This window comes from Clarias gariepinus, chromosome 26 (genome assembly GCF_024256425.1).
Source record: "Clarias gariepinus isolate MV-2021 ecotype Netherlands chromosome 26, CGAR_prim_01v2, whole genome shotgun sequence".
In the NCBI taxonomy this organism is placed as follows: Eukaryota; Metazoa; Chordata; class Actinopteri; order Siluriformes; family Clariidae; genus Clarias; species Clarias gariepinus.
This window is the reverse complement of record NC_071125.1, coordinates 19178398-19204322: the sequence shown is the minus strand read 5'-3', so window position 1 is coordinate 19204322 and position 25925 is coordinate 19178398. Positions and strand designations below refer to the sequence as shown.

Genomic DNA, 25925 nt, shown 5'->3' with positions numbered 1-25925 from the left:
TGTTGAGATGTATAATTGGGTATCATCAGCATAACAATGGAAACTAATCCCATGCCTTCTAATGATGTTTCCCAGGGGAAGCATGTAAATTGAGAACAGGAGAGGTCCTAAAACTGACCCTTGTGGGACCCCATATTTCACTGGCATTACATCAGACGGTACTCCATTTAGATCTACAAAATGGTATCGATCAGACAGGTATGATCTAAACCATTTTAATGCCTGCTTCTGAATACCTATATGATTTTGTAGGCGGTCTATGAGAATATTATGATCTATGGTGTCGAATGCAGCACTTAGATCAAGTAAGACTAGTATTGAGATGCAGCCTTGGTCTGAAGCTAAAAACAAGTCGTTTGCAATCTTAACTAGTGCAGTTTCTGTACTATGATGGGGCCTGAAACCTGACTGAAATTCTTCTAGGATGTTGTTTTCCTGCAAGAATATGCATATTTGAGCTGATACTACTTTTTCTAATACTTTTTGTCTATACTGTATGTACAAGAGTTATCAAAATGTTTTAAGATTAGCTCTGTTTAAAAGCACAGATTTTCAGATTTTAAAAGCTTTTCAGATGCCTTGAAACCTTGCAGTAGAATTCACTATCGATAGTGTGGTCCCTGGGGACGCACAAATGTTGTAATGCCACAAATGTTGAAAAAGGTCGATGCTTCCAGTGACTATGCATGCAGCTTTTATCTACCATGTAGATAACATAAAACATGCACGTTGTTCATAAAAATTTTTTTTAATGTAATCGTTGACAATTTGATTTGGCAACTACGGTGGCCCTGAAGTGCAAAACAAATTAACAGAACTGAAAACAAAACAACAAAACCCAAACCAAAATAACAAATTCAAATCCAAATTAACAAAACGGAAAACAAAATAACTAATATCTGACTGGCGGAGAAGTGCAATACAAATGAACAAAATGGAAAACAAATAAAAAAATTCAAAACCAAATAACAAAACCCAAAACTATTTTTTAGGGAGGTTTGTTGTTTTGTTTTTGTCTTTGTTATTTTGTTTTCGGATTTGTTAATTTGGTTTTGAATTTGTTCATTTGTTTTCAGTTTTGTTAATTTGTATTGCACTTCTCGGCCAGTCCGATACAAACCGGAAAAGGTAGGTATAGTTGGCAAAGTAAATGCTTACCGCTAATTGGACGAGACATCTGTCACTCAAGATATACAGGTAGTAGCGGTAGATTTGTGTGTGTATGAATGTGCAAACATTATTGTGGTTTCAAATATGGCGTTCTTACGGTGGCCCTGAAGTCAGTTTTGTTAATTTTTTTGCACTTCACGGCCATCATAGTATAAAGTGAAGCAGAACACACAAGAAACAAAGATAAAGAAACAAGTTCCTACTTCCTGTATATCTTGAGTGACAGATGTCTCGTCCAATCAGCGGTAAGCATTTCATTCGCTAACTATACCTACCTTTTCCGGTTTGTATCGGACTAGCCGAGAAGTGCAATACAAATTAACAAAACGGAAAACAAATGAACAAATTCAAAACCAAATGAACAAAGGAATGAAAGGCAACTTTATCATGGTGACAGTAACTTCGCTTGGGTCTACATCGCACAACCAGCTGTTGTTGACTAGTTTCCTACTTTCCGAAGGGACAAAGCTTGTGTGGCATTCCTTTAAGGCCATCTGCTTTATGACTTGAATAAAAGGAAACACCTTTCGTCATTAGATGTGAAATGAGACACAACCTTCATTGTTATAGAAAAGCTCATAATTTATGTGTGTTGCCAGAGAAATGCGAGTTTAATTCCTGTGAGGTAATGAGCTATACATCAGAGGTGAGGGAGTGTCAGGGTTCATTCATCTGCACTTTATCTCTCAGCTTTCTTCATCGCTTCTTTGCACTAATGCTCCTCCTGTCTCTCCCTCACCCTCTCCGTTTTACTAACATCACTTCTATCTATTCATATTCATACAAAAGGAGACTTTGAACACACACCTACACACACACACAAGCTTCTCTCTTGTTAGATGATTATCCTCTCCTCACTGACCCACAACAGGTGTAGAGTCTCATGAGACAGGAACTGGGGCAGGAAACTGATTACATGTTTAAACTGTAGACTGAAAGCTATTTATCATTTCTTTTTGATCCTACCTGTGCTACTGCGCTAGGCAGAGCGAAATAAAACAGCAGATGATTGCAATATTTCACACTAACACCTTACATACTTCACACATGGACCACGGTCCAATTTTTTTATTTTTTCTATTTTATTCTGATCAAACAATCGGTGTGGTTCCATACCATTTAATCTGTCCTGGAGGGCAGTTCTTAGGGCGAAGATTTCATATTGCAAAATGCACTTTCCCGTAGGAAATAATGTAAAGGCAGATAATATGTTTAATGTATTGTTTGCATTAAAAATGAAAACATTTAGAAAAGACATGCGAATAAAGTAAAATATGAAATAAATAGTCATTAAACCGAACTTAACCATAATTTATGATTCCTCTTGACACCAGCTGCCTTAAAACTCAATTAACCGTGGCACAGTTTTCATCTTTCTACCATCCTTGCTAACATTCTTGGGACCCATAGTGCTACGTCTTCACTAAAATCTTGCATTAAAAAAAAACAACACAAAAAAAAAGTAAAGAACATGTTCTGGCAATTTTTTTATTCTTAAGATGAAAATTCGTGAGGGGGGTGAAATTTGGTTAATTCTTGAATTTTCATGCTATTAATTTTTCCCCAATCTTCATAATGCATTGTGTTCACCCAATATTATTCTTGCAATAACAACACTATAAACAAACACATACTAATGTGATCTTTTCTTGTAACAACAAAATCTTAATTCTAATCTCAGTCTTACTTCTGTTGAATTAAAATTAATGCCGTCAATTGATAACAAATGTTATGACTAGTTAATCACAGTCATGGTCTGTCATTGATCACGATTAATCATAATTTTTAAATATTTTGATTTTTTTATATTATAAACATGCAATGTTGGAATAAATAAATGTATGACAAACTGGTTAGAGAAAACAGATTATGCAGTTTTATAAAATCCCAAACATTAAAGTTTAACAAATTTGCATGCAGTGGCCTGGCTGGGTGGTATGGATGCGGCGACCCACCAACCACAGTGCTTCAATCCAGATCCTCAGACTCTCAAATCAACAACCTAGAGTCTTAGCCACCTGAACCACCACTCCAACATCTTACATTTATTTTATCTTCGTAAAAAATATGTGATTACATAGTTTGTCATTTTCACTTTATAATTTAATGTTTTACTACCAATTACATGATAATTGTAATTGGTTGTCAAAACAATACAGAGAAAAAAATACAGACGTCGGGACAACATTGATATTAGGTTGTTTTTGAATGTTAGAATTGTTTGGATAAAATGACGGAACAATGTTGAACTGTAGTTATTTCATTAGAAAGAGAGGTTGATGAGGGAATGTCTGATTATAGCTGGACAACTAAGGGACCTACTGTAAGGGTAACATAGTAAATGTAGGTACATAAGTAGGTAAGTGCGAGAAAAATACTTAAAAAAAAAACACAGCAATTTACTGAAATAATTAGTTGGAATGCAGCCAAATGTGGAAAAATATTGCTTAAGATCCCAGATCTGTTCTGGAAAAGCAGATATGATGCAGTTTGAAAGCAGTGCAAACACTACATTGCAGTGCAGTACAGTATTTACTGTACCTCGTAGTAAAACTCACAGACATTGAAGATCATCACAACATCTAGTACAACTATATTGAAACGTTCATCCAATGTTAGGGCTCCTGCTGGGATAATGCTTTTCAAAGTAAATCTCCATATTTTTCTTGTAATAAAACATTACATTTTCTCATACTAGATATTAGATTTACTTGGCCCAAAACAATATTTTCTCCAAATAATGTTTTTTTTTTTTTTTAATATAATATAGTGTTTTTTTTTTTATTCCTTTTTTTGTAATAACTACTGAGCTTTATTGGTTGATTGTTTTGCATTTTGGGGACTATTTGCACAATTCTTTCTAAAAGTAACATGGTGAAATTAAAGTCCTGAAATAACAAGCCTTTTAAAATCAGAAACAGTAATGTTAGTGTCTGTACCCCTTGTGCCTTTCTTTACAGCATAAAAAAACATTCTTTCTTTATTTTCCATCATATCTGTCTATACTGAAATAAAATATTACAACAGCAACTAAAAAAAAATGATATACCATAGGCATTTTATTGTAATTGTATAGATATTACAGATACATACAATATTCATGAGCAATCAGTATTGAGTGCAGGATAAATTCTTCCTGAAAGCATTTACTAACTCCAGAGGTTTAGCAAAACCCATCTGTCACTACAGACAGGCAGGAGTGAGGAGTGAGGAGTGCAGATTTAATTTTAAGCTTGAATACACTTCTTAAACCACACAAGGAATTACTCCTGAAAATCTCAGCGGTGTGTCGCCTAAATAAATACGCCAGCAGTTAGGAGCTCGCTTTGGTATGTAAAAAAAGAAAAAAGCTCAGTATAAAAAAAAGAGAGGAAGAGGAAAAAAAGGAAGACATGCTGTAAGTGTAATCACGTTTACCAGAAGAAGTGCAGACTCCGTGGCGTTTAAGGCTTTCAGGCTTTCATGTTTGCTTGGAAGAAGAAGAAGGTGTTGTCTGTGTTTTGTTTTAAGGAGCTTACCAAAGTACAAGATGATAGCTCTTGAAAAATAATAGCATTTTTATTTCTTCCTGGAAAAAAAAGAAAATCAAGCAGAATGTTGCACATACTGTAAGTATGTTAATATTCATGGGGAAAATGGGAAAAAAAATGTTTTACTGCCACAAGCTGCAAGGTGCATAAAGATTTACAACAATTTAAAAATTGGTTGTTTTCGTAACGACCTAAGCAGCAACCTCATTTCCCTCTCGTCTGTTTCAGCTTTCAGCATCACCAGTATCCTAATCACTAGTAAATCACTGATGATTTATATGCTTTGTCTGGTCAGTTCTGTGGTCAAATCTTATCTGTTCATATCTGTGGTCAAAAAAACAAACAAACAAACAAACAAACAAAAAAACTCAAGCAGAATGTTGCATATACAGTAAATAAGCCAATATTTAGTGTTTTGTTCATTTGCCTTTTTTTGTGGGTCGTAAACTAAAACATGATTTTATAACTAAGAGAAAAAACTTGCATGGGGGCATTAATGATGCGAAATTACAGTTTCCATCGTCAGGTTGATTCTATTCCAACAACAGCATGTTCAACTTGTATTTTATTCCTCTTACACAAAATCAATTTTACAAGGATTGCAGCTTTTTCTGTTACAGAGCAATGTGTCATACTTGTTATATGTTTAATTTCTGTATGACTAATGTTAACAAACATCCATAAAACACTGCACAAACCTCTCTCTTTCTCTCTCTCTCTCTCTCTCTCTCTCTCTCTCTATTACCTTCAATAATGTAAGCCACGATTGCCTTGTAATTTTGCCAACAATCTGCAAATGCTTTTATCCTGAAGACTTTACTGTGGCACGAAACTGAAATTTACAGCTTTACACAGCTGCAATATACAGTACAGTGCAAAAGTCTTGAGCCCCCCCTCATCTCTTCATATTAAATTAAATGATATGATGTAAATTAAATGAAAGAAATTTTTTTTTACTTGTGGCCCTTTTTTTATTTAAAAATTGGTCAAATTGTTTATTTATGTGACAGCCTCATCAGCAACCTCATTTCCCCTCTCGTTTGTTCTAACCACTCAGAAGCATTCAGCATCATCAGTATACTGATTACTAATAAATCACTAATAATTTATATGCTTTATTTACATTTTGGTCCATTCTCTGGTCAGTTATCTGGTCAGTTCTGAGGTCAACTAAAACATTATTTTATAAGTAATGAATAAAACATGCCGGAGTAAACAATATGTTGGATATACAGTAAGATATATGACAAAATACTTCAGATAGTGAGCAATCACATCTCGAACTTGTATTTGTGTTACTGTCTCTGAAAATCTGGACTTTCCATCCATCCATCCATCCATCCATCCATCCATCCATCCATCCATCCATCCATTCATCCATCCATCCATCCAAATGTATTTCTCATTGGTTCATACTTTAAGTTAGACGATGTTTTATACTTAAATGATTTATGGGTCACTGTGTGGCTTAACAAACTAAAACATTCATCTGAAACTGGTCCGGTACTGCGATCAGACTGAAAATTAGAGCCAAATACATGGAAGAAATAAAGGGGTCAAGACTTTTGCACAGTACTGTACATGTGAAACAAACAAACATTCACTATAGTTACCATTTTTTTCAACATCTGACCGATCTGAATTAAGAATTGAACAGTATTGTAGTGTAATGATGCTTCAAGTCTGGCTGCTGCCATAAAGTAGCTGGATTAAAAACACGTCTTACAGAAACTAAATGTCAAACCTGATTTGTTCTGTAACTCTCTTGTTTTCTCTCAGTCTCACTACGCTGCCCTTTTTAACCTGCTGTCTAATATTATCTTCAGGCATCTTCAGACAACCGGGCAAGATGAGCTAGTGTCCTGTCAAGATTCAGAAAGAGGCTGAGCTGAAGATATAAGAAAAGCATACATTGTCAGATTACTGGGGAGATGCAATGAGTGGTCCATTTGTGCTAGAAAATCAGTCCATCTAGGCAGCTGGGGCTTCTTGGCATCCTGGCATCAGCTACAGACAAACCACAACCTGACTTGAATTCCAAACACTCAGAGAGAATGAGTGAGAAAATTCCTTGTGAATGTCATAAAACATCCACCATCCTTGCCAAAAAAAAAAAAAAAAAAAAGCCCAGATGTCTAAGTGCTCTCTGTGGAATGTGTCTGTCTTGTCTGCACCTAATGAGAAGCTGATCTTGGGTCCACCTGTTTGTCTAGTGCTTGCACTGCATTATAATTCACAGGACATTACAGAATGATATATGAATAGAAGGCCAATGTCTGTTTAGAACTTGATTATTAGTTTATAAGATGAACCACTGACAGTGGTGCTGGATTGGGAAGTAGATTGTGTGCACTGGGATTACTGGAAAGGAAATTTGGGAAATTTTATATAAAACATTTCTACCCATAGAGTCATATTCTGTGATTAATCACGATTAATCACAATTTCAAAATAGTCAGATTTACTTGCATTATACTAGGTATTATACTAAATTCTGTATTCCAACATTACTTGTATGAAGAATCAAGAAATGCATGGAAACAGATTATGTAGTTTTATAATATCTCAAACATTAACGTTCAACATATATTAAATTAAAATATCTTGAATGGGTAGTATGGGGTCTAGCAGCATTTAGCACTTTTTTTTGGATAAATATAGTGCCTCGAGTTGGGCGTGACTATATGCGCACTTAATAGAGCTAATCAACACCATAGATTACTGTGTATAGAGAGAGTATGCGAAAGACACTTAAATGACGGCAACGCACATGACAAACTTTAACAATCATTACCAAAAACAAAGAAATGCATGACTCCGAAAAATAAAATAAAATAAAATAAAGAAAAGATAAGTACACAATAAAAACTGAACCTTCAAGGATGAATGGACAGATCAATATATGTTGATTCTTCCTATGGGAAGCTTAAAACCAGTTTGTCTCATATGTTCTAACACCGTGGTATCTCTGATTATATTAAAGCTGATCAGCTTCTGTTTAGCTTTAACCTCTTTACTATTTATACAAATTCTTTCGCCATCAATGACGGGTACTAACGCTAGTAATTTCTACAGCACTCTTGACCTTCATCACGTAATGATATGACTGAATAATTGAATGAATTACTAACAATTCCTCTCTATGTGAATGTGCCAGAGTAATTGCTTTAGAATGTTACACTATTAAACAGTCATACCTACTGTTACGTTAAATGCTTTAAAAGTCTATAAACTAAAAGTTTAGTTGCTAACTTGACCTTTTGCTCAGTCATTAGAAGCCTGTCGGTCTCAGACGCTTAAGAGTCTTATGCAGGCCTTTTATGTCTTTTATGCCTTTGAAAACAAAGTTCGTGGGAATCTGGAGCTCAGTGTATGCGATGGACGAAAGCAAGCCGTCAGAGTGTATATAAGCTGTGCACTCTGATCAAAGGCTTTTAAGTCTAAAAAGAAGGCTATAATTTTCTATTCTTACTTCCTCCACTTAGGTACAGGTTTAAAAGTCTGCAGCTTGTATTGTCACTTAATACCTTCATGTGCAATGTCCGACAGTTGCACTGTAATCATTTCAGTGCAGCTTAGCACACTGGATGGTAAGCTTTGCAATATGATGAAATAAAGTAATAGGGATCCGAAGTGTGGTCTTCGTTAATGCATCAGAATTTTCCTTTAAGGTCATAGTGCTCTGTATATGTTTTATTTTTTTTGCAAAATCATTACTCATTTGTCTCACTTTAGTAAAAGCTGCCGGCACTGACATCATGTTTCCATGTCTGCAGAGCTGTAACTTTAATTTACTCTACATTAGGTAACAAATAGAAATATTTCCAGGATTACGTAAAAAAAAATAAAATAAAAATAAAACCAAGATAAATAATGGTGAAACACTTTTTACAGTAAGTTGTTCCACATGTTTTTTTTAAGGATTTGGATCTGACTCTGACTGAGCCATTTTGATGCATTGATCTTCCTCTTCTGAAGCCTTAATTTTGTTGACTCGGATTTTGTGCTTTGGGTCGTTATTGTGCTGGATGTTTTTCTTTTCATCTTCAGCTGTCGCACAGAGACCTACACGGCTTGTGCCAAGTAGATTGGAATTTGGAGCTTTCCATGATTCCCCCTCCCTTTACTATAGAGTCCCAGTCTCCACTGAAGGGAAGCAAAGAAAAAGCATAATGCTTCCATAACAATGCTTCCCCATGGATATGGTGTACTTTGCGTGATAAGCTGCCTTGTTTTTGCAGTAAACATATATTTTGCCAAAAACACAAACTTTGTCTGATCAGCCCAGAGATGGTCATAACTATGTTGATACACTTTGTAAATATAATTCATATATTTATTAAAGAATACTTTTTATTTTTACTCTGCTCAAAAGTAATGCAAATATCTGTACTTTTACCTAAAACTACATTTCTGCATTACTAAACAACAGTGGTGTATAGTATTTGAAGCGGGATTTACAGGAGATTCATGCACTCTGTGTGGACTTTTTCATGAGACGAGGCTTTAATCTAGTCAACCTATTTCATAACCCACCCATAAAAACTCTCATCATGCTATAGGGCCTATACCATGGTAGTTCGGTTTATATTACCATGGCATTTTTGAGTGTACCATGGCACTTATTTACAGATATAGTACATGCCCCACACATTCATACTGTACATTAGAACAATAGTGCATGTACTATAGTATGGGACATGCTAATACACATTACCATATTAGCATTTTCCTGCTATATGGAAGGATAGAGCACATACTAGGATACTGTTAAAAATATATTATACATGTTTATGTACCATAATAGTAATATTTATATACTACCATTAAATGTATACTGTATATTACTAATTAAAAACCATATTGTATGCTGAAACATTATTAACCACTTTTAACGGTTGATTAACTGTGATTAACGGTACAGGCAATAATATGGTACTGTCTGTACTATACCATACTTGTAGTATGTACTAACATATCTAATATAGTACAGTTTGTAAAAACATACCATATTAGATACCTGCTGAACTTTGGTAGCCACTGTAACACTATTAAGTACCACGGTATTTAACAGTGTGTGTTGTGGTGAATAACATAGAATACATGGAAATCACAATAACCTAGCAAGCATTTTAATTTTATGACTTTCTTTGATTATTTTTTTTACTGTAAATAGGCTTACGAAGTTGGCTTTTTCCCCAGTCTTTTATTTCCAGGAAAAGAACTTCATAATATGGAATATATTTATGGTTTCTTAAAACTTTTTAAACAAAAATCAAATTTTTAATTTTTTTCATCTGTTTGCCAGAGTTCAGCCATAGCAATACATTTTTTTTTTACCCTTAAATAAGATGGACATTATATGACCAGTTTGAATGCAAAATAAGATAAATACCAAATAATTGGCAGATTCTTTTCCACTAGCACTTAAGACAGAACATTTTCTTAGGCTTTTAGCAGGGTAGCCAGACATGGCCATCTGAAGGTAAGGGAGCCTAGGAGGCGGTCATGGTTCAATGGTGGCCCCTTTAAGGATGGTTTGCCCCATGTTGGGGAATCCAAATAACTAAAACATAAACCATGTGTCACACACCCATGACACACACATGCATACTACTCACCGGACCGTCATTTTATAAAGCTAGCCACAGTAAGTTGAGATGCCCCACCCCTTCCGTGTACATATCGGAGCTACTGTAGGCATGGTGCTTAATTGTGAGCTGTGATTTCTACTTCTCGGTCGAGTCTGGAGCAGGCAGATGGTAAGAGGTGCTGGCTCTAATCCTGCCGTCACAATTAACGAAGGCAGTTTTGCTGCATGCTGCACTTCACAGTAATTTTCCAAATGAAATGGAACATAATGCTATAATACTAAAATATGTGTGATCCCTGTCTTTCTGTACAAAATGCACTGTGTGTGGGAAGCTGTTGCATCTGTGACATCTGGCTACTGTATGTCCTGTTCTCCATTTGGGAGTTCCAAACTTTGTTATAACCTGTACATGTATATGTAGTCGGACAAGACCTAAATGACATAATAGCATGCATGTCTGTATTAGGACAAGGTGCTGCGGTCAACTTTCAAAATAACACTAAAAGTGGTAGCTGAAGAGACTGAAAACTAATTGTATCTAACAAAAAAGGTTTAGTGCGCAACAAAACTGAACACTTTTTCCCTTGTTCCAATTCGTTTCTATGTCTCATTACAAAAATATATATATATATCAAAGCATTTTAATTAAAATTTGAAAACCAACATATGGTAGTTACTCTGCCATAAAAACAACCGAAGAATGATTTATTCATTGCAGCACAACTGTGAGAGATGGGCTTATAGCATTTAGCAAAATCATCCAAAGTTCACAATAATGTAACCAAAACCATTTCACCATACTATTTGGGCATTTGTGCTTTTAAACACCTGTGTGCAATACGTTTTCCTTATTTTTTTAAAACCCGCCATAATGGAGAGATCTTATTTTGCGGTCAAATTCTTCATATATGTTTAGTCTGGAAAAAAAGGAAAATGAGGAAAGAGATACAATGATAAAAGACCTCATGAACAAAATGATGTTGGCCTAAAGGAATGGCTGATGTCAAGTCAGGTGACCCATCATTGCTCCACTAGACAGAGCGATGGTGGCTCACACATTAGCAGCCCGCGTTGGCCCAGTGGAATGACTGATGTTAATGTCAATTTGCTCCCTGGGGAGGAAATCCTTAGTTATGTATGAAAAAGTGTGCACTTTTTAATATTTCCTCATAGCCAGCTCTTAGTGCTGAACACAGTTTTGGATGTAGGTGAATGAGTGTAGGAGGCAGCGGAAAAAGATGATGAAAGAGAGCTTATTTAAAATTATTTCCTACTGATATGGTGGACTAACAGGACATCTGCTTACCCTGCAGCATTTGTCCAGGGAAGGCCGGCACATTTTATCTGCCACAGCTCCAAAAACCGCCTGAAATTCATAAATTAGCTGTGAGAGTGAGTGAGAGAGAGAGAGAGAGAGAGAGAGAGATCCCGGGTCTATTGATCATGTGTCTTCACTGACTGAATGTGAATGAGTTCCTCAGCGTGACTCTGCATAATCCATTTGCTAAAGCCTGAGTGCTCTCTCAACCTTTTTATCCCTCTTTCTTTCCTTCACTATAAAGTGAATCAACACCTTTAAAATGTCAGACCTGCCTACCTCTGAAGATTATGAGAAAGCTCACGTACAATTTGACCTCAGCATTTTAGTATTGTGATGTTATCTGTGACAGTGTCCATGCTATGAAATAGCATGTTTTACGTTACAATTTTTATTTGCACTATATATGAGAAAAACCTTATATTAATAAATAAATTATTTGGTGTAAGATTTAGCTTTACACAGTGGCTTAGTGATAGCACCGTTGCGTTGCACCTCAAGGGTTCAGGTTCATTTCCCAGGATCGATTTCTGCCTCTGTGTGCATGGAGTTTGCATCTTCTACCCATGCTTGGTGATGGGTTTCCTCCAGGTACTCCGGTTTCCTCCCACAGTTCAAAGACATGCAGATTAGTCTAGGTTCCCAAATTGCCCAAAGTGTGTCATGTGTGTATATTGGCACCCTGTCCAGGGTTTGCATTAAGTGGTATGGACAATGAATGAGTGAGTGACAAAAAGCATCTTGCAATCATATGTTTAATGAACTTTTTAAAGTAAAGCTTGCAAAAAAACAAAACAAAGATAAAACCCTTACTATTATCTAGCGGCCCAGCGCTAACTGATCTGAACACTTTAGCAACATATACAGGAAGACATGTGATATATGAGGTTTCCAATAAATTCATTCTTCGTTGAAGATGTCACCTAGTGGTTTTCACTTTTTAATGTCGGTCTGGATTTCACATCCAGTGTATTCCGAGATGCTTTTCTGCTCACCACAGTTGTAAAGAGTGGTTATTTAAGTGATTGCTGACTTCCTGGCAGTTCACAATGGCCCAATTCTTGTTGGAATCCACTCCTTGGTAAGGCACTTACATCTGCAGACCTGCCCACTCACTGTTTTTTTTTTGTCTATCTGACGGACTGTTGTCCCCTCTTACCACAAAGTTGAACTCATTACACACTGTATATCGGCATGATTTTACTGGTATGTGTTGTTCTGCTGCCACATGATTGGATTAACGAATTTGTATTAAATGTGTTATAAAAATGGCCACTAAGTGTATATGCATTAGGATAAGGCATTACAGCTTAATGCCATATTTAAAATTAATCCATGAAAGCTTTTTTGCGTCAAATGTAAGATAAAGGGAATCAAGTGTAGTGAATGAGGGATGCTGCCCAGAGGCTAATTATAATTGCATTCTGGTTGATGGTGCATTATTAAATATAATCTTTAATGAAGTATTTATTTAGATTTTGGGAAAGCTTCAGAAACACAGAAAATAAACTGCTGTTGTAGAGTAAATGCTAATCACAGATTATTTAAAATCAGTTAATGCTGTTGCGTATACTGTACTGTTAATGGTATTGATTATATTTCCAGTAAGTCGATTTATGATGTGAAGATCATGTTAAGATTGACTCTTTTACAACATCACTAAGAAAAAAGCAATAAAAGAAAAAGTTTGTGTTAGCATTAATAATAATAATAATAATAATAATAATTAGCATTTTACTTTAATAGACCCCAATATAAGCTTTTAAATGGTTAAGATAGAGCAGTGGTGGGTGAGAGGGTTAAGGCACTGATTTATTGATCGTGAGATCGGCAGTTTAAACCCCAGATCCACCAGGTCGCCACTGTTGGGTCCTTGAGCAAGGCCCGTAACCCTAGCTGCTCCAGGAGCGCTGTATTATGGCTGACCATGTGCTCTATATCCAGTTACACTGGGATATGTAAAAAATTTTACAATGCTGTAATGTATATTGTATAATGTATATAAAGTGTGACAAATAAAGGCTTAATTAAAAAAAGATGCCACTTCATGGTAAAATTATCAATACATTGCATATGCATAGCAGAAAGAAAGAAGTCACGTAAAATGTTTGGTTGACCAACAGTAAAAATGTTTTTGAGCAATAGATTCACTTTAATTTAATTAAATTTAATTTGGTGTAGTATGCTATGAAGCAATAATACTATTTAAAGGCACAGCAACATCTACAGTAGCTCAACCAAACGGTAGAGATGGCTCAATCAGGTTAGGTTTGATACATTTTTCAATGAGATATAGCAAATCAAAGTGCTTTACCAAAAATTGAAGAGAACATTCAAGGGTTATGGTCACATAATGTGTTCCAACCTAGAAATACACTTCAAGTGGTCTAAACTGGCATATTTTTTCCCTATATTTGCAGGCTGTGCTAAAATAAAATGTTCTCTTTTGCATTGATCTTAACCACAAGAAGAAATTCCAGGGTTTTGAATTCTGTTTACCTTCAAATATAAAAAAACAAGAATTTAAAAGATTGCACAAAATGATGCATCCACCTACCTCTACATCTTCTTTTATGAATAAATATAAAAAGAAAAACATTCTTTCTTTGGAACAGGCTTTAAAAGGCCACATATTGTTTTAAACTAAAGAGGTAAGAGTGTGAGGTTTGGAAATACTCACACAAAACAGAGGAAATGCCCAGTGTTCAAGGAAGAAATAGAATGCCCCTGGGAGACCTATTTCTTTGTTTTGCAAATACACACAGTAGCATCTCATTTCACTGGTCCTCAGCGGTAGATAGATTCCTTCCCTACATTACCAAGAACCCTGGCCCTGAAACCAGAATGCATTCACCGATCTGTGTGGTGGAAACTGGGAAGCCAACCTTCATTATGCAAAGTTGTTTGACATTTTATCTGCCTTTTTTTTATTATTCTGTCCTGCATGTGAACTCATGAGTGCTGACTTGCTTTTAACTCAAATGTCACCACCATAGACTTTAAAGGGGCATCTTGAGAAATCATAGTCTTTAAAATAAATACACTCAATACTACAGCAGCAGGAAAGAGCATGAGCAAAGAGCATTATTTCATGCATAAGACTAACTGTAGTTAACTTAAATTAAATATAATATATCAAATGAATATAACAAACTAAACATACGCACACACACACATACACACACTCTGAAAAGTTCAGTACTTAAGATTGCACTTGCCATTGAGTTGAAAGTACAGTAAGAAAATGTCATCTGGAAAAAGGTCACCCTAGAACCCTGCACATCTACCAGTACTCATTCCTCTCATCCGGTCACTTTCTTTCCACCTGCCTTCCCAGCTCTCTCTCTCTCTCTCTCTCTCTCACACACACACACACACACATACACACAATTCACCAGAATAACCTTTATCTGTTCTAACGTGTTATATGCCATTTGCTAGGAACCTATGGTTGAGTGCTTGGTTTAATAGAGCTTGGCCTTAAAATATAGTAGTGAAAAAAAAAAAACACCCTTAATAAACGGCTGCTCTCTGATTAGTCTCACCACAGTAGACCCACAGTCTGGCCAAGTACAGTAAGCTGCCATTAATGAAGACTCAAATTATTGGTGTGCATCAGGCAAAGAAAACAACAAAGGAGATCAACTTCAGAAAAAAGAAATCATGAATGGAGACCACTTAACCACTTAAAGTCAAGTTGCATAGTAAAAATGATCGACAGTAGAAAGCTACTCAAATAAGCTACGTTTAATAGTGATAGTAAGAGCAAGTTCACTCTTTCACATCACTAAGAAAGATTGACTCTTTCACATTACTAAGAAAAAAGCAATAAAAGAAAAAGTTTGTCTTAGCATTAATAATAATAATTAGTATTTTACTTTAATAGACCCCAATATAAGCCTCCAAATGGTTGAGATGGAGCAGTGGTGGGTGAAAGGGTTAAGGCACTGATTTATTGATCGTGATGATAAAGCACTGATTTATTGATCGTGAGATCGGCGGTTTCACTTTTACAATGTGATGAGAACTCATAAGATTGGGACTAAACAGCTGTGTGTCCATGTTTATAAGAGTAATCAGAAAAAAAGGCTTCACATTGATGGCGATGCATATTCTAAAAGAGTGGTAGTGGGACCAGAGGAAATATCTTCAGATCTGAATCAGCCAGCACATACAGTAGTGCCCTATGAAACCATATGAAATTTTTTTTTATTTTTTTTATTTTTTTTGGCCAGGCAGTGAATAAGAGATGACTAGTTTTTCTTTCATGTGTCAGGCAGATAAACCCAGTGTGGAGACTAATATGTACTTTATATACTTTAGCATGAGTCAAAAAACTCAATTAAGAAAATACTGGCTATCAGAGTGAATTAGCATGACTTTCGAAAATTCATACGAAAATTATCCGCACTCTGGATGTTGAATTTGTTTTAATTCCTTTTTAGTTAATACAAAGACATCATTTTTATTGTAATCTCATTGCATTTCAAATACACTTTGTCAATGTCAACAAGCTTTCGTATTCTCCCACTGAAAATGTTTTAGACTGAGCTGCAAGCCATGAATGCAGCACTGTCTTCACTTCTTCAGCAGAAGTGAATCTTCATCCTCGTAGAGCTGCTTTCAGGGCATCAACCAGGTGAAAGTCTGATGGAACAAGATCAGGACTATAGGGAGGATGCTTTAACACTTCAGAGCAAAGTTTTTGCAGAGTGTTGACAGTGTGGGCAGATGTCTGCGGATGAGCATCGTCATGAAAGATCACAACACCCTTGGATAGCAGTCTTCTGCATTTAATATGAAGTTTAGGCTTCAAATTACAATAAGCAGCTCACTGTAACGGGTGCTGTTGATTGTTGAACTTTTTTCCAGTATATGATAATATGAGGAAAGAGAAGAAGAAAAAGATAAAGAAAAAAAGCCAGACAGTTCAGAATGTGCAATGAATTTGAGAAGATGATCAGTCATGTCATGGTTGTACAATGCTGGATTCTACATAAACCAGCGCAGCAAGCTATCCGGTTATTTGCACTAGTCGATCTGCAAGGATCTTGGCAGAAGAGTACCTGAGATGTACAATGAACCCAAAGCAGTGGTTAATATCAAAGACCATCATGATATAGTAATAGAGTCTGACCATACCATCCAATAATACCATCCTGATTTAATAGTCCACCTCAAGAGGAAAAGCTAAGGCTGGTGCTCAGAAAATAGCGACCAGGAAGACCAGATTTGTGCTTGTGGTGGTCAGGGCTCTTGCACCATCAAAAGAAAGATCCAGAGAAACACACAGTCGAAAGTGCAGGAAATAGCACTAGTGGGATCATACACAAAATACCAGGCTTAACCTTCTTTTGAAAAATAAGCACCTTGACAGCAACCAGCCAAAACATATTAATTTAACCTAAATTTTTGCGACACCCAATAATAGGATAATATTTTATACAAATAATGTTTTTGCCATTACTACTATAATGCAACATAAAATTCTTTAACAAAAAATATCTGATTTGTGACACCTCACATAATATTATGTATTGAGTCAGATTTTTGGTGATTTTTCTTTTTTTTTTTTTAACTATTTTTAGAGTCCCCAGTGTGAGTTTGTTTACAAGGAGGACCTTAGAAAAAACTCAGTTGAAATCCAATCTTTAGAATATTTAAATTAGGGCTCTGAATAAATGTTAGTCCCCAGTCTTGTGATTCTATGTTTTTTTTTTTTTTTTTTTGTGTGTGTGTGTGTGTGTGTGTGTGTGTGTGTGTGTGTGTGTGTGTGTGTGTGTGTGTGTGTGTAAAAACATGATAGCTTTTGTTGTGTAGTGATTGTAGTGGCTTTTAGTATTGGACAAATACAACTTCAGATAAACAACATATAACCTTTTTACCATGCGATTATTCATTTAACAAAAAAAAGCAATTTTGAGTTCAACAATCTTACAAGTGAAAAAAGAGAAGCCTGTAGGGTTTGAGATGTAGCTCTTTTTCATTTCTCTGAGCATTACATAGTCTGACCTACATCTCAAACCCTACAGGCCTCTCAGAGCTAATAAATGCTATAATCTATTAAAGCACAATTAGAAGAAGACTGAATAAGTACAGTTTATTTGGAAAGGGTGCCAAGAGAAAGCTCCTTCTGTCTAAAATAAACATAGAACTTTGACAATTATTTGAAGCATGTCAGTAAATCTACATTAGGGGTCCGTTCTTCATACGTCGCTAACTCAGTTAGCTAGATTTGATTGTTGTGGATTTGTCCTGATCTTGGACTGTTTTGTTCTCCGATGAACATCTTGCATTTGCTGTCATAGCAACATATCCGTAAGCTTGTACCTGCTCGGAAGCAGATTTATTTCATGTAAACAGGATTTAGGCTGCACTCCAGGCGGGTTATTATTGGTTGATATGGCGAGGTCACATCTGATTGGTTAAAGAGCACAACTGACGCGGACTGACTCACGGGGGAAAAGGAAAGCATCTTATATATATATATATATATATATATATATATATATATATATATATATGTACACATAATCGCTATTCCTATTTATTAGAACATAAATTCATAGGTTTATTATTATCAAATATAATATTACTATTATAACAAAGCCTGGGCACGTCACAGGTGTCAAGACCATAAATCCAAATTCTTGTGTAATGTTTATTTTGTAACACATTTATTTTTCAGGGGTTTGTCATGAGTATGCAAATAAATATTTATATATAATAAGAATAAATATTTTTTATAATGAAAAAATCAGACAAAACTAATTTTATTATAAAATAAACAATATGAAAGTATACATCTTGTATTTGAAAAAATATATATATTTCTATATTTTTATATACAACTTATATATTTTCATATTGATTATTTTATTTTATTGTTTCAGGTAATTTGTAAACCATTAAACTATAAGTTTATGTTTTAATAAAATATTTGATAGCGATTATGTAAGGGAGGCACTGCATGGCGGGGGGGGGGGGGGGGAGGGGCATTTCAGCGCATAACACGTATTACAAAAAAATTGAGCTCGCTCTTTTTTGCTATTTCGTCAACCAATCAAAGGGGTTGTGATCAGTATTTCTACTGTCGATGCATATCGGCTTTTAAACTAACGCATGAACTCGCAATCCTAGACAACTCAATCCAGCTATACTAATCATCAACAACAGGTGAAGAACCAACCTAGCCAGATCGTAATTAGCACGATGATCTCATCTTAGATGTGTCACTTCATCTCGGATGTGTCAAGCAACGTACCCCAGAATGGCTGAAAAAAAAAAAAAATCAAAGTTTTTACCCAACTCCAAAACCCAACCCAATTGAAATGCTTTGCCCCAAAACCTCAATGAACTGAAGCAATGTTGTAAAGAAAAATGGACCAAAGGTTCTCCAAAACAAAATAAAAGACTTTATTAACTTCAGGTTATTGCTGCTAAAAGTGGATCTACATGGCGGTACTAAATATTGGCCATGTTATAATTTTTTTTAGTTAAATAAATAATGACACGATGAAAAAAATAATACACTGTTTATTATCTGAGATTGTAAGTGCCTAATCCTAAGACTTGCCACAATAAGATGATTTTTATTACATATTTACATCACTTGACATGACATAACTTAAACATGACTGTAATACAAATAAGGGAAACTTTAACCTCATTTTGACACCAGGATTTCCCTGCTATGCCTAAAAATAACTTTACCAGCAGTGAATTTATATCAAAAACATGCATATATTCCTATCACAATATTAGTATCCAACATGAATAGTGTTTATTAAAGTTCGTTAAAATAATGTTTAGGATTAAAGTTTCTCAGTTCTGTTGAAGGATCAGGAAGGTAAGGTATAATATGTATCAACCATTTTTTTTCCAGAATTGAAAATTTGTTGTTAGTGCAATTCCGAGTCGATGCTGTAGCCTCTTGCAGCTGAGGGCCTGGAGAGACCTGATTGGCCGAGCTCTCTCAGCAAGGGTGGGATGAGAGGCAGTTAGCACTCTTACATCAATCACAACTCTACCATCAGTCTGTGAGCTCACGCAAGTGGAAGGAGCGGATAGTGGCAAGCAGTTTGAAAAGCTACGGTGTCACGTGTTTCCCAAGTGACGTCCCTGACTGGTGGTGGTGGCCATGGTGTGGAAACCCCTTCTTGATGGGTGGAAATTGATACGACTGAAAAACAAAAATTGACTAATTTTTCTTTGTGCATCCTGTGTGCCCATATTGTGTGTGAAAGAGCTTGTATGTGTGTGTCATGCGATGGATTGGCATCCTGTCCACAGTGTACCCCGCCTCGTGCCCTGGGATAGGCTCCAGGCCCACCAAAATGGTGTCAACAATGCAACGAGACCTTAGCACATGGCTAGTTTGCATATCAACTTTATACGCCAGCCAGTAAACAGAAAGAAAATGTATCTTCGTGTTCAGTGCTTGCAGATATGAAGTGCTCTCCCATGTGATAAATTCTCTGCATACTCTTTTTATTGCTCCATGCTTGTGAATATCTCTGTGTGTGCTTGCTTCATGGCCCATTTTTAATCACCATTTTGCTTCCTGCCTTGATAAAGCACTGAGAGTATTCACTTGGGTATTAGGAGCAACTTTCTATCATTTAGTCATTGCCTTGCCTGAACACTCGAACACTCCTTACAAGGTCCCCCTTTTTTTTTTTTCCATAAAATCATAAAACTTTAATCTTGACTCTGCTTTGACTTTTTTAAAGGCATTAAAGTACACAGCTTTGTCTTCTTCTTTTCAACATAATTTATTCAGCATCTGTCTGAGGTCTTGCTTTTTTTTTTTTTTTTTTTTAAATGGCTTGCTGTCAGCATATGCCAAAGCTTAAAAAAACACCAGCAGATGTTAAAGCTGGACCTATGCTTCTGGCTGGGAAACACTCGTGCCTTTAAAGGGGCCTGCTTATTACACATCCTAGGGCTACACTACTAGGGAAATATCTCTCCTGAGGAACACCACAGCCTTCCATTTCTTCCTTTTTTTTGGTGGATGTCACAGCTAGAAAGAATTCAGCTTCAGGTCTTGCTGAAAAACCTTTTCTTGTGTAGAAGAAAACACTTGTCTTAATACTATTACAAATTAAAATCAGAACTTACTGTATGATGAGTGTTATCATCTGGTGTCATCAACTGGTCAGGTCTAGACTTGAGCAATGTTATTTGTCAATAACTTGATGTCAGCCGACTACCCGATTGTGTGTACAAATTTATTTAGTTCTGGAGAGTAATTATCTGGATTGTAAAATTCATTTTCTGATAGGAAATTATGTAAATGCAGATAATCCGCGTTAGAAACCCAGAAATATTACCAATATTACCAATTTCCAACATTAAAATCATGTTTTCATATAAAATGCATATAAAAACTGTAAAAAAGAGGCATGTAATTAAAGTAAAATTACATGCCTAGAGTAGACATTTAACCTCACTTAACCTTTAGTTATGATTCTCAAAACTGAAAGAGTCTCTTTTTTCTTCTTGCTACCATGCTTGCTAAGATTCTTGGGATCCAAGGTCCTATGTCTTCACTAAATCTTGCACAAAATGCGAAAAAAAAAAAAAATAAAAACACAAAAACCTGCTTTCCTTGGCTTTCTGCTCATGCAAACAACACATCTTAACCAGCGTTTAGTTCGGCTCGGTTCGTTTGCTCGTACGCCAAAAAATGTGCCTTGCAAAATTTTAGTACTCACAGCGTAAATGCCAAGCACTATTGACATCCCTCACAATAAAGATGCACTTGGAAAACCTCAGGCTGCTAAATGCTCCAACTGACATCCTGAAAGCAGAGTTTGGAGCAACGTAGCATTATGGGGGGAAAAGCTAATGACACGGGATCTCCATCATGTTGGGCATCAATTAATTTCTGCCTGAGGAGTGCAGGAGCTCAAAGAGTTGCCAGATGCTGGCGTGAAACGTGAGACTTAATTAAACCCTCCAACTAAGAAAGTTTCTAATTGATCATCTGATGCTTCTGCTCCTGAGACCCTGTAGTGGAAATAAAGACAGTAATGTCATTTGAGTGCAGTGACGTGCCAGCTAAAGTTGCACAGAGAGAAAGTGAGAGAGAGAAGAAGATGGATGAGGTCATTACTTCCTCCACTGTTCTCTGTTCAAATCAGCGGCTGCATAGATATAATGTTTCTCCAGATTATGGCTTGGTGAGGAACATCCAGAGCTAAAGTATACTGTATACCCAAGCAATACATTAAAACAAAACACACATACTAACTAGCTAGATTTGTTTATATAAAGCTATTATTTTTTCTCATTTAAAAGATTGAATTTCTGAACTTCTGCTACTGGGGTTCTCGTTTAATGAAATTGTACCTGCTGTGAAATTAATTTTATTGACTGGGAAACCAGTTCATCAATATTTCTGAATTAAGCTTATTTTAATGAGGCTATTTGCAAGTTTGCCTGGTAAATTTATCCAAATGACCCTACGATTGATGGCAATAACCACAATAAGTAGATTTGTTAAAAACAAATAACAACAAAGTCATCCTAAAGTGTGATTTGTTATTAATTATCAACTATCTTTTAGCTGTCATGAATAGTGTCTACACATATGGTGTAGTCAATTTAATGCTTCTTTTTTTAATTTAAGAAAAAATTGTAAATTAACTCGTCATTCACTTGTGTGCACTTGTGTAAACTAACTTCCTATTAAATTCCTCAAAACAATTTGTCTTTCTTAATCTTCTTGTACTTTTAATGAAAAAAATGCCCTGTAGCAAATTCTACTCATCTTCTTAGATAAAAAAAAATAATAATTTGTTCTTTCGTATTAAATTAATACGTTGTTTTGAAAAAAAAAATATATAATTGGGTCCTTCAGTAGCCCCAAATTATATTGGACAACTCCCCCCCCCCCCCTCCTCCAATGTACAGTACAGTGTACTAAATGTTTAAAAAATGTGGACATTTGTTACATATAATTCATACTTTATAGATTTTATTGGAAATTTTTGTGCAGTTTTATAATATTTTAAACATTAACATTAATACAATCTTTCTGTAAAGGTGTGTGACGGCCCACTGATGGCAGCGTTCGAACCCAGATCCTCAGAACAATGACCTGGAGCTTTTGCCACCTGAGCCACCACTCCCACATTTAATGGTTAATGCATTATTGTAAAAATAGTTCTTCTTAAAGGTAGCTCAACCACACAACTATAATTTTGTCTAAAAGCTTCTTATAATAAAACTTGCCACTGACGGGTGAACTCACTAACACTGTCACCAACTATACCCCCGCAGACTTCTGACCGGATCATTGACCCACGGCTCATCCATGCCTGCGAGGACCAAAGGCCAGCCATTCCAGTCCAATCCCACAAAAAAGCCAATGCAACATCCATATGGAGCTATGTCCCAATGAGCCAGAGCTACCCTGGTATCACAAGGGGAACCCAGAACCCAGCTGGTTTTAATGTTAATGTTTTGTAAGAGGAAGACCGAACAATAACAAGTTTTATGGCTCTAATAACTAGCTAAAAATGTTGCCATTTATTTTACACATTTACTGTAAATAGTGAGCCTTAATGCTTATTTATAATTATTTTGGTTATGTTCACCAAATAACTTGCGCCAAACTAGGTCTTTGAATAATTATATTATAACCTTCACATGCATTCATTGTACAGTGTCTATTATAGATCTAATATATATCCGTCAAATATATCATTTTAAATTGGACATTGTGATTGGTAATTTCTGCTTTGATGAACTGATTGTTAAGGAAATTAATACACATCTGGTGTAACTGTATTGTCAGGAACACCTTGAAATCTTTACTTGAGGACAATCTAACAGCAACCATTGTCAAGTTATTAATGCACTTACTGTATGTACCAAGGCAGCAGACTACCAACTACCATATACGATCAGTTATAACATTATGGTCGGTATTGTGAAGTTTCCCCTCTGGTCCCTCAGGGAATGATGCCACAACACCTCTTGGGTGTCCTGTGGTGTCTGACACCAGGACGTTGGCAGTGGATCCTAAGGGTGCCTTGGGTTGCTGGGTGGCATCCACGTGGATAGCTCTTGTTTGTCTGGTGCATCCCATTGGTCCTTGATTAATGTAGATTTAGATCTGGAGAGTTTGCAGGCTGGGTCGACATGTATTGGGCTGTTCGCCTGCCGGACCCTGTGCATGGTGGGCTGTGGTGCAATTTTTCTTTTCTTTTTTTTTACTTGGGTGCCCATGATCTTGTCACCAGTAAACTGGTATATAATTGATCATTTACAGTATGTTAATGTATTAGTATTGTTAACAAGTGGGGTTCATTTTTATAGCTGATCGGTAACTTTACAAACTTTAGGGTCAGTCTGTGTCTGAATGATATAAGAGGCAAATGTAATATACTGTACAATATATGTGTGCAGTGAGAATGGTTTCCCAACAAATCCAGTTTTATTTGCTCTGTGTAGGGACTCCAAACAGTTTTATTCAATTACAGGCCAAATAATATTCCCTTCAAATGATGCTTCTTAAATGAAACTTGTCACAATATGATTTTCCCTATTTAGCTTCTGCTTCATGTTGAAAAGGCTTACAGTGATGATTGGCCCTCTCAGCTTATAAGAGATAAGAGACACATTTGCAGAAAATGACTGTTTACTTAGCGGTAAATGTCAATACTTTCAGTAGGGATTAAACTCCACAATGGGATGACTCTTGGTATTTAAAATCACTAATGACCACCCACAGTATAATATTATTTAAAATTAGACTGTGGCTTTTTTAAAATTCTTAATCACAGTGACCTGTCAGATAACTTTTTTATACAAAAAAATAATTAATATACAAGAATCCTAAATGTTGCGATGTGAACAGTTGAAATGTAGAATTATGGGTCCAAGCTGTGGGTCAATTAAATGATTTTTTTTTACCAATTCCTTCTTAACCTGGTCACTCCCTGCTATCATTGGTTCTGTATTCATGAGATAAAATCCCAATTACAGTAAGTACATTTCAGTTTTAGGTTAAATGCTACAAAATGTGGAAAAGTGCAACATAACGTACAGTATTAATGCAAGCCTCTGTAAATCTAGAAATCTGGCTATGAGAGCCAATTAGCCTAATCAGCATGTCTTTGGACTGTAGGAGCAAACCAGAGTACCCGGAGGAAACCCACCAAGCATGGGGAGAACATGCAAACTTCATGCACACAGACCAGAGGCGGGAATCGATCCTGACCCCAGAGGTGCAGGGCGACAGTGCTAACCACTAAGCCACCGTGCTATAAAATATTATATACACAAAACATTAATTATGTATTATGCATACACTATATTATGTTTCATGCATTTTCTTTTTGGAAAAGTTTATACATTTTGTTTTTAAAACCATATACATAAAAAGAAAAGTTTTATCTTAGTTTTCGATCTATGCATTCCTAATCTGGAAAAAAGTTGTTTACAATCAAATTTATAGCTACGATTTTGCTAAAATAATTGCCTTAAATAAACCTTGTTTTTAATCGTTAATTAAGTCCAAAATTGCATTAGCTACTAACATTGTTTTTCACTTTTTAATCACCAGTTGGCTCATGCCAAATGAAGTAAACAAGATTTTCTTTCAAGATGACAACCGTTACCCTTTTAAACACACCAAGGCTTAATTATGCAATTAACTCAAACTGGATGTGAGTTTCCACCAAATGACTTTGCTCTTTAATTGTCGAGTCTGCACTCATACTCGTTTTTATTTAACGGTAACGAATCAGATATGTACCTGTACTGGTATATTGTTTAAATAGTCTAATTTAAGAAATAAAAAAATGCAATGCTAGTGGAACACACACACAAAGAGCCATGTCTCAAAGCAGATAGAGTAGCTAGTGGAAAACTAATCATGGCTTCAATTGACACATTTATTTTACTGTGAGTGAATAAAGAACATCGAAATGACTAGCAGTGACAGGTAGAAATGAGAGAATGAAAAAAGCACAGGTGTCACTGTGACCGAGATGGAGGTCCATCACTAAATAATAATAATGCTTAAGAAAGATTGTAGGAGGAGTTCCTTTTTTTTTTTTTTTACTATGAGGGGCGTTCAAGTCAACCCAGGACTTTTGATTTTTGATTGTGCAGAATAACAGAACATGGTTATGAAGTAAAAACTATTTTTATTTTTTCATATAATCCCCTAATGCACTTATCCCGGTGTTTCACTAGTGCGTGGATATTGTCAATGTAGAACGTTTCTCATTACCTTATAGCCATGATCATTGCCTGCTTGCTTCATGTTTTAAACGCTTGCCTCCCAGGAACTCCT

At 35.8% G+C, this 25925-nt stretch overlaps 1 protein-coding gene across 1 annotated transcript in view; it reads left to right on the top strand.

The window, feature by feature from the left end:
• The window catches only part of LOC128514158 (contactin-associated protein-like 2), a 208283-nt gene that overhangs the window by 32016 nt on the left and 150342 nt on the right, over positions 1-25925 (top strand). The gene's annotated exons all lie outside the window — the stretch shown is intronic.